Genomic DNA, 11,980 nt, shown 5'->3' on the forward strand with positions numbered 1-11,980 from the left:
GGGCAGGGTCAGAAAATAAGTTCCACTGACTGTCGTTTCTCTCCTTAGATATCTGAGTCATCTATTTGTCTTCAGCTCACACTAGTCAGAATCCTGCAGTGGGAGGGGGCTTGGGGTGCTCACACTGCTGTTAACACACTGCTTCCTCCATGACCCAGTGAAAGGGGGGAAACGAAGTCAGCATATAAGATTTTTCCATCTTAGAAAAGAGATGCTTGAGCAGAGAACCATTCACTGACAGAAGATAATTAATCACAGCCCACCAATGTGTCTACTGAATTTGTCATGGGAAACATGTCTGGGTTCATTCCATGCTAAACCTTTGAATTTTTTTTTATTCTTATGTAGCTACATAGTGGAGATATCCTCCAGATAAGCAACTCTGCCCAGCTGTGTCACCCCTATTATTGCACCTTTTGAAAATATTCTACTTTCTTATTCAATTCCATAGCTATTGATTCAGAAAAAGATAGTATGTAACAGTGTGGGCTTATTATTTCATGAACTTAATGTGCTCATGAATCATTGAATGTCTTCTGTCACTGACTGCTTCTCGTGCCCATGTTATTATGTATTATTGATCCACAGTGACTTTGTAATAAAATCAGTTTTCTTTTTATTCTTTCTATTGATGTTCTAGTCAATGTCATTTAAAACTCTGCTAACTCAATTGTATCCATTTTGTTTTGCAGACAGAAACTTCCTTTGAGTTTATTCTATGGGCCAGGCATTATGCTAGCCACTGGAATCGAACGTCTTATGGCCGTGACTCTACGCTGCCAAATGGCTTCTAGATTTGCTCGTTGATTCATAAACTGATTTCACTTCTCAGCTCGCTAACGGGTTTCAATTAAATGAAGCATTATCATAAAAAGTTCTTTAACAAGGGAAAAGACACCTACTTAGGTGTGTGTTTTAAACAAACCAGCATCAAACATCTTGGCCGTATGGTAAAATATGACCAATAAAAATGTTTATAAACTGTAGCTTTTTCCTCTCAGGATAGAAGTGGTTTACAGGAAAGGAGATATTCGAGTCTTAGATGAGATCAGGGCTTAGCTGTGCTGATCCTGCATGAAGGGGGGTCAGAGGCTTGAGTCTGGGTCCCTTAACAAGATGGATGGAATCCTAGTTGTAGCATCCACAACACTGATGAGATCCTCCACTGATTACTCCCCTTGACCAGAACTGAGCCAGGCCTTTTTTGTTTCTCTCTCTGGAGTAGAGGTCTACTCCATTTTTCTTCTTAAAAAATAGAATTTAATAATAAAAATAAGAACAATTATTTGGCTATGGCATAATGACCAGCACAAAGTTAATTCTGATTCCACGGTATAGTTTAAGCCAAAATACGCTCCCTTTCTGAACTCTCAATATGGCTAAAATGACTTTTTCTTCTTTTTTCCCCAAAAGCAGAAAATCATAACCATATTCTACAAGGAAATATCTAAAACTCTATCTGAAACTTGCCTTGTTTTTTCTTAGTCTTCAAGATTAGCTAATACTGGCAGAATTTTAGATCTTTGACTATAAGTCAAACTGAAACAAGCATTACAAAATAGGTATTAAAATAAGCAGAGAAGAAAGAGAAAGTCATTATACTGGAGGATGAAGATGCATGTTTCACAGAGGAGCTGTGAAACATGCATCAGGAAATCAGCTGATTCATAGACTATCCAAAATATTTTGATAAAGAGAGAAAGAAGAAAAGATCAGGTCGAAGTGAAGGCATGCCAGTGTTATTGTGTTTGAGGTATGTTTGGGGAACAAGGAATGGTTTAATGTGGCCATGACATATGATTGGGAGTAGCTGGACACCAGGCCGATGAAATATTTTTAAACTAATTCCTAAGCATTACTAGTGGGAATCAGAAAGAGTATCAGGAGGTAAATCGTCAGTGTATATAAATACAGCCAGACCACTTCATTGATCTGTATCTACAAAACCTGCCAAATCAGAAACAGAATCTTTTCTCTCCCAGACTTATTTCATTCTGAATCCCAGTCAGGGGAATGGTAATAATCATTATTGGCTCAACTGCTTTAGACCCAAAGTAACAGATATCTATTGTTTTAAATAACCCTGCAACACAATTTCTCTCCCCTGGCCAAAAAAATAAATCTGTAGATCAGCTGGATGGTTCTTCCTATCTGGGCTAAGCTAAGATGATCACCATGTGGAAACGCTCATGTATCAGTGGTTAGTAGGCAGAGCAGCTAGGCACTGGCTGGTCTGTGATGGCCTTGCTTGAGATGGCTTTCCTCCTTGTGGCCGCTCATGTCCCCAAAGGCTGGTCCAGTGTTGTTCACGTAGATCTCCAGGGTCCGAGAGAGCAAGGAGAAGTACACCGGACCTTATGAAGCCTAGGCTTGGAACTGCAACACTACAGGGCTAGTCCAGTTTCATGGGATGGGGATACAAACACCACCTTTGATGGTGTCAGGTTGCAAAGGGAATGGATTCAGGGGAGCATGGACAGTTGTGCCATTTTTGTAATCAATCTACCTTGGAATAGGAAGCTTAAAAATTGGAAAGCAGTTGTCAGGTTAAGGGAGTGTCTCCTAGGTTGGAAAGAATTAAAGTGTTGTTTGGTAGTGATGCATTGCATCCAGTTGTGTCTTTGTTTTTGTTTTTTCTTCCACACTGACATCTTGCAAAATTAAAGATCACAAACTTAACTAGATCAAGAGCCAAAAGTTATACTGGAGTTAGAATCTTGTTTTAAAAAAGAAATTCACTTCTTTAAGTCTAGCCCAAAGCATATAGTGAGATAATCCCTTATCCATGAAAAAAAAAAAAAAACAAAAAACAGTTTTAGGAAGAGCTGAGATTTCATGAAGAAATATACAAAACTTATTTTCAATCTTGATTTGAACCAATTCAACTGGAAGTCCTAATTTCATAAATGTCAGTTTGGATACAAAGCAAAGTTTTGTAGCTTGTAATTACGCAACAAGTGGCGAGATAGAAAAGATACTATCTTCTCTTTGCCCTTGGCGTGTCACTGAAGATCCTGGTGTTGCCATGGGCTGTACACTGCCCAATGTTACCGGTATTGTTAAGAACAAGTCATTCATCCAAAGCCTCACTCCTGCAGAGGTGTCCCTGATGCCAAGATCTGCAACCAGATGAATAGGAGCTGCTCCCCTCTGAAGCCCTGGAGGCTGTCCGTATTTGTGTCGACAAGTACGGGATGAAAACCTGTGACAAAGATGGTTTTCACGTCTGAGTGGTGGCTCTACCCCTCTCACTTCATCCTTATCAACAAGATGTCCTATGTTGGTTCCAGACAGGTATGCAGGGTGCCTTTGGAAAGTCCCAGGGCACAGTGGCCAGGGTCCACATTGGCCAAGTCATCATGTCCATCTGTCCCAAGCTGTAGAACAAGGAGCGTGTGACTGAGGTCTTACACAGGGCCAAGTTCAAGTTCCCTGGCTGCCAGAAGATCCACATTTCCAAGAAGTGGGGCTTAACTAAGTTTGATGCAGATGAATTTGAAGACACGGTGGCTGAAAAGTGGCTCTTCCCAGAAGGCTGTGGGGTCAAATACATCCTTAATCGTGGCCCCCTGCACAAATGGCAGTCTCTGCACTCATGAGAAACTTGGCACTGCCCCCTCCTTATTCATGGCCACCAATAAATCCTACTTCCTGTCTAACAGAGAGAGAGACAGACAGAGACAGAGAGAGAGAGAGACTAGCTTCTCAGGAAAACCACATTTCCTTCTTGTGGGGCAGGGGGAAGTGAACTTATATTGCCTCCTGATGGCAAATAACTTAAATTGCAAAGACCAGCCTAAAGACCTATTACCGTCATAAGCTTTGTAGCCTGTTTAACTTTGTTTTCAGTATGTGTTTGCCTAATAAATCCTAATTTTGATCAAGGAATAGCCCAGACTCAGTTTTTCCAAATAACCACTGGTAGAGATGCAATGAACACTGTTCCAAGAGTACAAGGAATGGAGAAAGTGGGCTTACAATTGTGGTGTTAATGTTATATGCTCTTGATTTTTCTGCACCCTGATTTCCTCAACTGCTAAATATGGATGCCTTAAACTTTTCCTGCATAAAGGTTATAAGTACAAATGAAATCACATTTAAAAAGTACTGCATGCCTTGCTGGGAGATTAAATTGGAATAGAGGTAGTTTTGGTGTCAAAAACCTTTGATTTTTGCACACTTCTTGACCCAAGAATTCCACTTTTAGGGAATTATTTTAAGGAAATAATTAGGGATGTACATAAAGCTTTAGCTGCAAGGACACTTATTCCTCTAATTTCATGACAACAGAAATACTGAAAATCACAAAAATGACCCAAATTAGGGGTTTGTATAAATAAATTACAGTAGAGCCATACATTGAAGTGCTAAACAGCAGTGAGAAATGATGATCTGGAGAATTTTTATGAATATATACTGAATAGTTTACATGTCACTAAATGAAAAAGCATGGAGAAAATGATATGTTTAATGTAATTACATTTTTGAATTAAATATGTGTATAAAAAGACTGAGAGAATATGCTCTAAAATGTTATCAGTGGTTATCTATGTTGGAGATAGGAATGGCTTTTATTCTATTTTTGCTTAACACTATTTTCTACATGTATTACTTTTATATAATAACTTTTATTGTTTTTTCCTTATTATAAAGGTTTATGGAATAAAATTTATAAGTATAAAGCATTTTTTATTCTTACTTCTTGAATCAGGACACTATAATAATGAGAACTCAAATTCAAAAGTCTGCATCTTTAAGAGCTTTGCCAACTGACATTTGTCCTTGTCACAGACAAAACACTTTTCTATTTATGTTTACAGCATTGAAAAATGCACAGTATCCTACAGCACAAGGAGGGAGATTTATAATAAAGCCCTTCATCTCAGTGCATGAGTATACCTGTAAATCATTCAACAGACTCACATTAAGTATAAGCCTCAAAGCAGCAGATGTATCAAACAAACAATAAAATTTGAGTGTGTCTGCACTATCTGCATCTTTGTTTCTCTGTGTAAGCATGATTATCTTGCTAAACTCTCTGTTCCAGAGCCATCTCATTGTTCATTCAACATATATTTACTTTGGGACTATGCATTATCACCTGAGCCTGGTACCATGATTCTGGAAATTAGGTTGCCGGTGGTTCCTTGGAATCAGAGTCGTTGCAAACACTCAACAATGCCCCTAACAAAGTGTAGGTCCTATATGTAATCAAATAAGCAAAATACATTAGCTCTGCCCTCAGGCAACTTATTTTCTGGTTAAGAAGGAAAAAAAGGCATACATTGAATGAGTAGGAAAAAAATGCCATTCATCCTTTCTTTCAACAAGATTTATTTGGAACTTATTAATGATGGGCAACTTGCCAGACAGAGTGCATAGGATATATGGTACAAAGTTAGAATATAATTCAGAATCAATTTATGCCAAAAGGTGTAATTTAGAAAAGGGAGGGAGTAATATTAGCCCCCACAAAACTTGCTTCAGAGCTGGAACAGACCTTCGGAGCATCTTGTCCAAACAAACCTAGCATGATTTTATAGAGGTAGAAATTGCATAGGTGGGGAAGTTTTCCTAGTAGAAATAGAGCGTGGGATGGGGTTGAAATGAGGGCCAGAATTTGATGGAGAGAATGACAGAAGAGTACTTTTCCAGAGGAAGAAACAAAGATTCTGAACTGGGCAAGTATATGACCTAAAAGTGAGCCTACGAAATAAGAACAGAAGCTGAACATTTACCCAAGGTTCAAACACAGAGAGAAAGGTTCTCTATTGATTCACAACAAATACCAGTCATTAAAGAATGAAGCTCTTTAAGGACATTATTCTCCCTGAAAAGAGAGATGGAGAATAGATATACAGTCCCAAATAGTTGCTCACCTTTACTCCTAAAGACAAACAAACAAAATTAAGGGCTGAACATAAATGAACAATTATGAAAAGCCATAGGCTGGGAAGGGGAGGGGGGAAGCCCTGAGGTTTCTTCAGCCATACAGATACTTCTAAGATGATGTTTTTGAAGTTGGAGTGAAAAGAACTGGGCATGAATTCCAGCTCTCCCACTTACTACAGCACTAAGTCCTCTTGAGATCATTTCTTCATTTTAAAATGGAATAATCATATTTCCACTTCTAGTCAGGGTAGAGCAAGAGGCACCAGATTTATATTCCTGCCTGAAACAATCACAGAAACCAGACAAAATATTTGAAGCAACAGTGTTCAAGTCACTGAAAATCAGACAGTGAAGGACAGTGATCCCTGAGAGAAGGAAAGATATGAGGTGAAACCTATGATCACCCCGCCTTACTGTTTGAGAGTGTTTCCAGGCTGTGGTGCAGAAAGGGGAACCCAGGCAGAGCTTTGTGGTCTCCCTGAGTTGGGGAGACAGATCTGAGAGTCTGGGAGGACCAAGGTAACTAGAGATAGCTGGTCAAAATACCAGAAAGGAGAGAGGTGCACAATGAGAGAGTTCTGTGAAGATCTTCAAAAGGTTCCACTCAAGTACTTAGGAGAGTATTGATCAGAGCATGTGTGTGAATAAACCATCAGAGAAAATCAGAGATAACTGTGGCTAATACACTGAGCCAGGATAATATGTAATCACCAACCAGGCTGGGAAAAGGTGTAATTCATGGGGCATAGGTAGAGTATTCAAGAAGTTCTTGCCTTAGTAGGGAATAATTAGCTCTAGACCTACCTAACAAATCATAAAAGCACTACCTGAAATGACTGAACTATTTTCAAATAATGTAACTACATCCCTGAGCAAAACTGAAGAATACTTATAGGAATATAAAAATATCTAGAATCCAACAAGGTAAAATTCAAAATGGCTGGCATCAAATCAAAGATTGCAAGGCAGGCAAAAAAAAAGTGGAAAATAAGACCCATAATAGAAGAATAATCAATCACTCACTGAAATCCAACCCAGTGTTGGCACACAGATATTAGAATTAGCAGATAAAAACTCTAGTTATTATTACTATATTCTATATGTAGAAACAGGAAAAATTTTTAAAAATCAAACTCTCATACCTGAGAAAACATGGAAAATACCATGAAAACTACCGTGTTTGAGACAAAAACAAAACAAAACAAAATAGTGAATGGGATTAACAGAAGATTAGAAATAGCAGGAGTAAAGACCAGTGAATATTAGGACATAGCAATAGAAACTATCCAAAATGAAAAACATAGAGAAAAAAAGACTCAAAAAAAAAAAAAAAAAAAAGAAAGAAAGAATGAGGGAAAAAAAGAAGAAGGAAAAAAAGAAAGAAAGGAAGGAAAGAAAACAGCATTAATAGGCTGTGGGACAACTTCAAGCAACACAAAGGGTATGTAATTGGAGTCCTTGAGGGAGAAGGGGGGAACAGAAAAAAGTCTTGAAGAAACAATAGGTATAAGTTTTCCAAATGTGATGAAAACTGTAAAGCCAGAGATCTAAGAATCTCAATGAACCCCAAACACACACACAAAAAATAAGGAAACTATTCCAAAGTGCATAATAATCAAATTGTTCAAAATCAGTGATAAAGAGAAAATCTTAAAAGCAGCCAGAGAGAATATGCTATGTTATGTACAGCAGAATAAAGGTAAGGATGACATCGTATTTGTTGTCATAAACAATACAAACTCAAAGGCAGTAGAAAAACATCTTTAAAATACTAAAAAAAAAAAAAAAAACCCTGTCAACCTACAATTCTATGTGTAGTCAAAACCATCTTTCAAAAATGAAGTCAAAATAACAACTTTTTAAGATATAACATTGAAAGAATTAATCACCAGAATACCATCAGTACAAGAAATATTAAAGGAAGTCTTCAGGCAGAAGGAAAGCAATACCAGAAAGAAATGTGGATCTATACAAAGGACTGCAAAGCTCTAGAAATGGTAACTACCTGGGTAAATTTGTGAAAATCTTATTTATCATTTAAATCTCTTGAAAAGATAATTGACTGATAACAACACAAACAAATTTTAAAAACCCAATGTATAATAGAGTTTTAAACATAAACATATGACAACCATATCATAAAAGCTGAGAGGGGAGAAATAGGACTATGTTATTGTAGGATTTTTTTTTTAAAGATTTTATTTATTTATTTGAGAGAGAGAGCTAGAGAGAGAGAGAGCACAAGCCAAGGGGAGAGGCAGAAGGAGAGGGAGAGGGAAGCTCCCCTGCTGAGCAAGGAGCCCGATGTGAGACTTGATCACAAGACCCTGGGATCATGACCTGAGCTGAAGGCAGACGCTTAACTGACTGAGCCACCCAGGCACCTTATTGTAGGATTTTTATACTATGTGTGAAGTGATATAGTGTCACTTGAAGGTAGTCTGTGATGAGTGAAAGATGCATGGTATGAATCCTAAAGCAACTACTAATACAATAAAACAAAGTTGTAGCTAATAAGTCAACAAAAGATGTAAAATAAAATTTAGAAACTCAATACAAAGAAGGCAGAAAAAGAGGGAAAATGGGAACAAAAAACAGATGGGATGAATAGACAGGAAACAAATAGCAAGATGGTAGATGTAAACCAAAGAATGTCAATAATCCCATTAAATGTAAATGATCTAACAATCCAGCTAAAAGGCAGGTTATCAGATTGACAAAGAAAACAAGACCCACTTAGATGCTGCCAACAGAAATACAATTTAAATATTATAACACCAATAGGTTAAAAGTAAAAGAATGTTGAAAGATAATCATACTAACATCAGTCAAAAGAAAGCTTTAGTAGCTATATGAATAACAAGGTATATTTTGGAGCAAGGAATATTACCAGGGATAGAAAAAGCCATGTCATAATGAAAACAGGATTAATGCATCAGGAGGACATAACAATCCTAATCATTTATTGACCTAAGAAGCCAGTTTTAAAAGGCATGAAGCAAAATCTGATAGAGCTGTAAGGAGAAATAGGCAAATACACAATTACAGTTGATTTTAATAATTCCCTCTCAATAATTGATACAAGCAGATGGAAAATCAGCAAGGATATAGAAGACTTAAACATGATCAAATGACTTTACTTGATTGACATTTATAGAAACCATCCATTCAATAAGAACATCAAACCATTTCCCTTTCCAGAACACAAGGAACATCTATCAAGACAGACCATATTCTGGGCCATAAGACAAGTGTCAATAATTTAAAAGTATGTAAGTCATAGAAATTAGATTCTCTAAACACAATGAAATTAAATTAAAAATCAATAACAGAAATATTTTTAAAATCCCCAAATATTTTGAAACTAAATAACAGCACACTTTTAAATGACCCATGAAATCAAGGAGGGCATGTACTGCATGGAGCCCTGGGTGTTATAGAAAAACAATGAATCATGGATCACTACATCAAAAACTAATGATGTATGGTGACTAACATAACATAATAAAATAAAATAAAATAAATAAATAAATAAGTAACCTATGGATCAAAGAAGAAATCAAAAGACAAATTATAAAGTATTTTGTACTGAATGAAAATGGAAATTAGAATTCATGGGCTGCGGCCGAAGTGGTGCCTAGGGAGAAATTCATAGCACTAAATGTTTATATTAGATAGTCTCAGCGGAGCCTGGGTGGCTCAGTGGGTTAAGTGAGGGACTCTTGATTTCAACTCAGGTCATGATCTCAGGGTTGTGAGATTGAGTCCTATGTTGGGCTCTAAGCTCAACAAAGAGTCTGCTTGAGATCCTTCCTCTCCCTCTCCCTCTGCCCCTCCCCCCACTCATGCTCTAAATAAATAAATAAATAAATAAATAAATAAATAAATAAAATCTTTTAAAAAAAGATAGTCTAAATCAATGACCTAAACTTCTACCTTAAGAAACTAGAAAATAAAAGTACAGTAAGCAGAAGAAAGGAGTTAATAAAAGTCAAAGCTGAAATCAATAAAATAGAAAACAAAACACCAGAAAAGTAAATCAATGAGACCAATAATTCTTTACTTGAAAAATAAAACAACAGAACTGGTAAACATCTTGCCAGAAAAAAGAGAGACAAGACACAAATTACCAGTATTGGGAATAAGAGAGATGACATTACCTATCCTACATATATTAAAAGGTTAAGAAGTAAATGTTACAGACAACTTGATGCTAACAAATTTGACAACTTAGATGAAATGGAAAAATTCCTTGAAAGACACAAACTGCCAAGCTTACTTAATAAGACATAGATAACCTGAATAGGCCTATATCCACTAGAAAAATTGAATTTGTAGTTAAAAACCTTTCCACAAAGAAAACTCTAGGCCCAAATAGCTTCACTGATAAATTCTACCAAATACAGAAAGAAGAAATAATACCACTATTACACAAACTCTTCCCAAAAACTGAAGAGGAAGGACTATCCTCCATCTGGTGTTATGAGGCCAACACTACCATCCTCTCACCAAAGCCAGGAAAATACATGATGAGAAAACAAACAAATGAAAACCTACAGACCAATATCTCTCATATAGCATTAACACAAATGTAAGGATCATAAACAAAATTTTATCAAGTAGAATCAAACAATATATAAAAAGGGTAATACATCTTGAGCAAGTGTTGTTCATCTCAGGAATTCAGTCTTGGTTTAACATTTGAAAATCAAATCAGTGTAAACAAACCTTAAAGTGTCACCATGCAGGGATGCCTGGGTGGCGCTGTCGGTTAAGCAACCTACTCTTGGTTTCAGCTCAGGTGGTGATCTTGGGGTCGTGGAATCAAACCCCGTGTTGGGCTCTGTGCACTGAGCGCAGAGTCTGCTTGGGATTCTCTCTCCATCTCCCTCTGCCCCTCCCCACCTCTCTCTGTCTCTCTCTCTTCCTCACTCTATCTTTCTCTCTCAAATAAACAAATAAATCTTTTTTAAAAAGTCACCATATGAACAAACTAAAAAAGAAACCACATGAAGTAAAATTCATTTGACATGATCTAACATACAGTTTTGATAAAAACTCTCAGCAAACTAAGAACTGAAGGTAATTTCTTCAACTTGATAGAGGGCATTGTGGTAGGCTGACTCTAAGATGGCTCCCAATGTTCCCTGCCTCTTCTATGAGCCCTTTCCCTGAGTATGGGCCAGACTTGCTGATGACTCACTTTTTTACAAATAGAATTCTGCAAAAGTGATAAGATGTCACTTCTGAGATCAGTTTACAAAATGAATGTGACTTTCATCTTGCTTGCCCTCTCATGTTCTCTCATTGGCTTGTTCTGAGGGAAGCTGAGCTGCCTATGGAAAGCCCCATGTAGCAAAGGACTGATGGAGTCCCCAGGTCAATAGCTAAAGAGGAACTGACACCCACAATCAAACAGCCTGTGAGGAAATGAATCCTGCCAACAACCACATGAGTAAGCTTGGAAGCAGATCTTCCCTGCACTCAGACTTTGGATGAAACAACAGCACAGCTAATGCCTTGATCACAGTCTTGTGAGAAACCTTGAGGCAGAGGCATCCAGCTAAGCCATGTCTGGATTCCTGACCCACGGAAATGGTGAGATAATAAATGTTTGTTGCCAGGAGCTCCTGAGTGGCTCAGTGGGTTAAGTGTCTGCCTCCAGCTCAGGTCATGATCCTGGGGTTCTGGGATCGAGGCCCACATTGGGCACCCTGCTCAGTGGGAGTCTGCTTCTCCCTCTGCCCCTCCCCCCACTTGTGCACCCTCTTTCTCTCTCTCACTTTGTCTCTCTCAAATAAATAAATAAAATCTTAAATAAATGTTGCTTTAAGTTGCTATGTTTGGGGGTTATTCATTATGCAGCGACAGAAAATGAATATAGGCATGTACAAAAAATCTACTACTAACATCATACTTAATAGTGAAAGATTAAATGCTTTGCTCCCAAGATCAGCAACAAGACAAGGATGTTTGCTCTCACCACGTCCATTCAACATTGGATTGGAGGTCTAGTTGGTACCATCAAACAAGGAAAATAAATAAAAGGGATTCAGATTAGAAAGGAAGATGTGAAACTCTTTATTCT

At 37.5% G+C, this 11,980-nt stretch overlaps 1 pseudogene; it reads left to right on the forward strand.

Moving 5' to 3' along the window:
- Positions 1-1,300: 1,300 nt before the first annotated feature.
- Positions 1,301-3,599, forward strand: LOC123843702 (large ribosomal subunit protein uL16-like; annotated as a pseudogene).
- Positions 3,600-11,980: the final 8,381 nt, after the last annotated feature.

This window comes from Mirounga angustirostris, unplaced genomic scaffold (assembly GCF_029215605.1).
Source record: "Mirounga angustirostris isolate CCGP_5_RB_7025 unplaced genomic scaffold, mMirAng1.0.hap1 SCAF_11, whole genome shotgun sequence".
NCBI lineage: Eukaryota > Metazoa > Chordata > Mammalia > Carnivora > Phocidae > Mirounga > Mirounga angustirostris.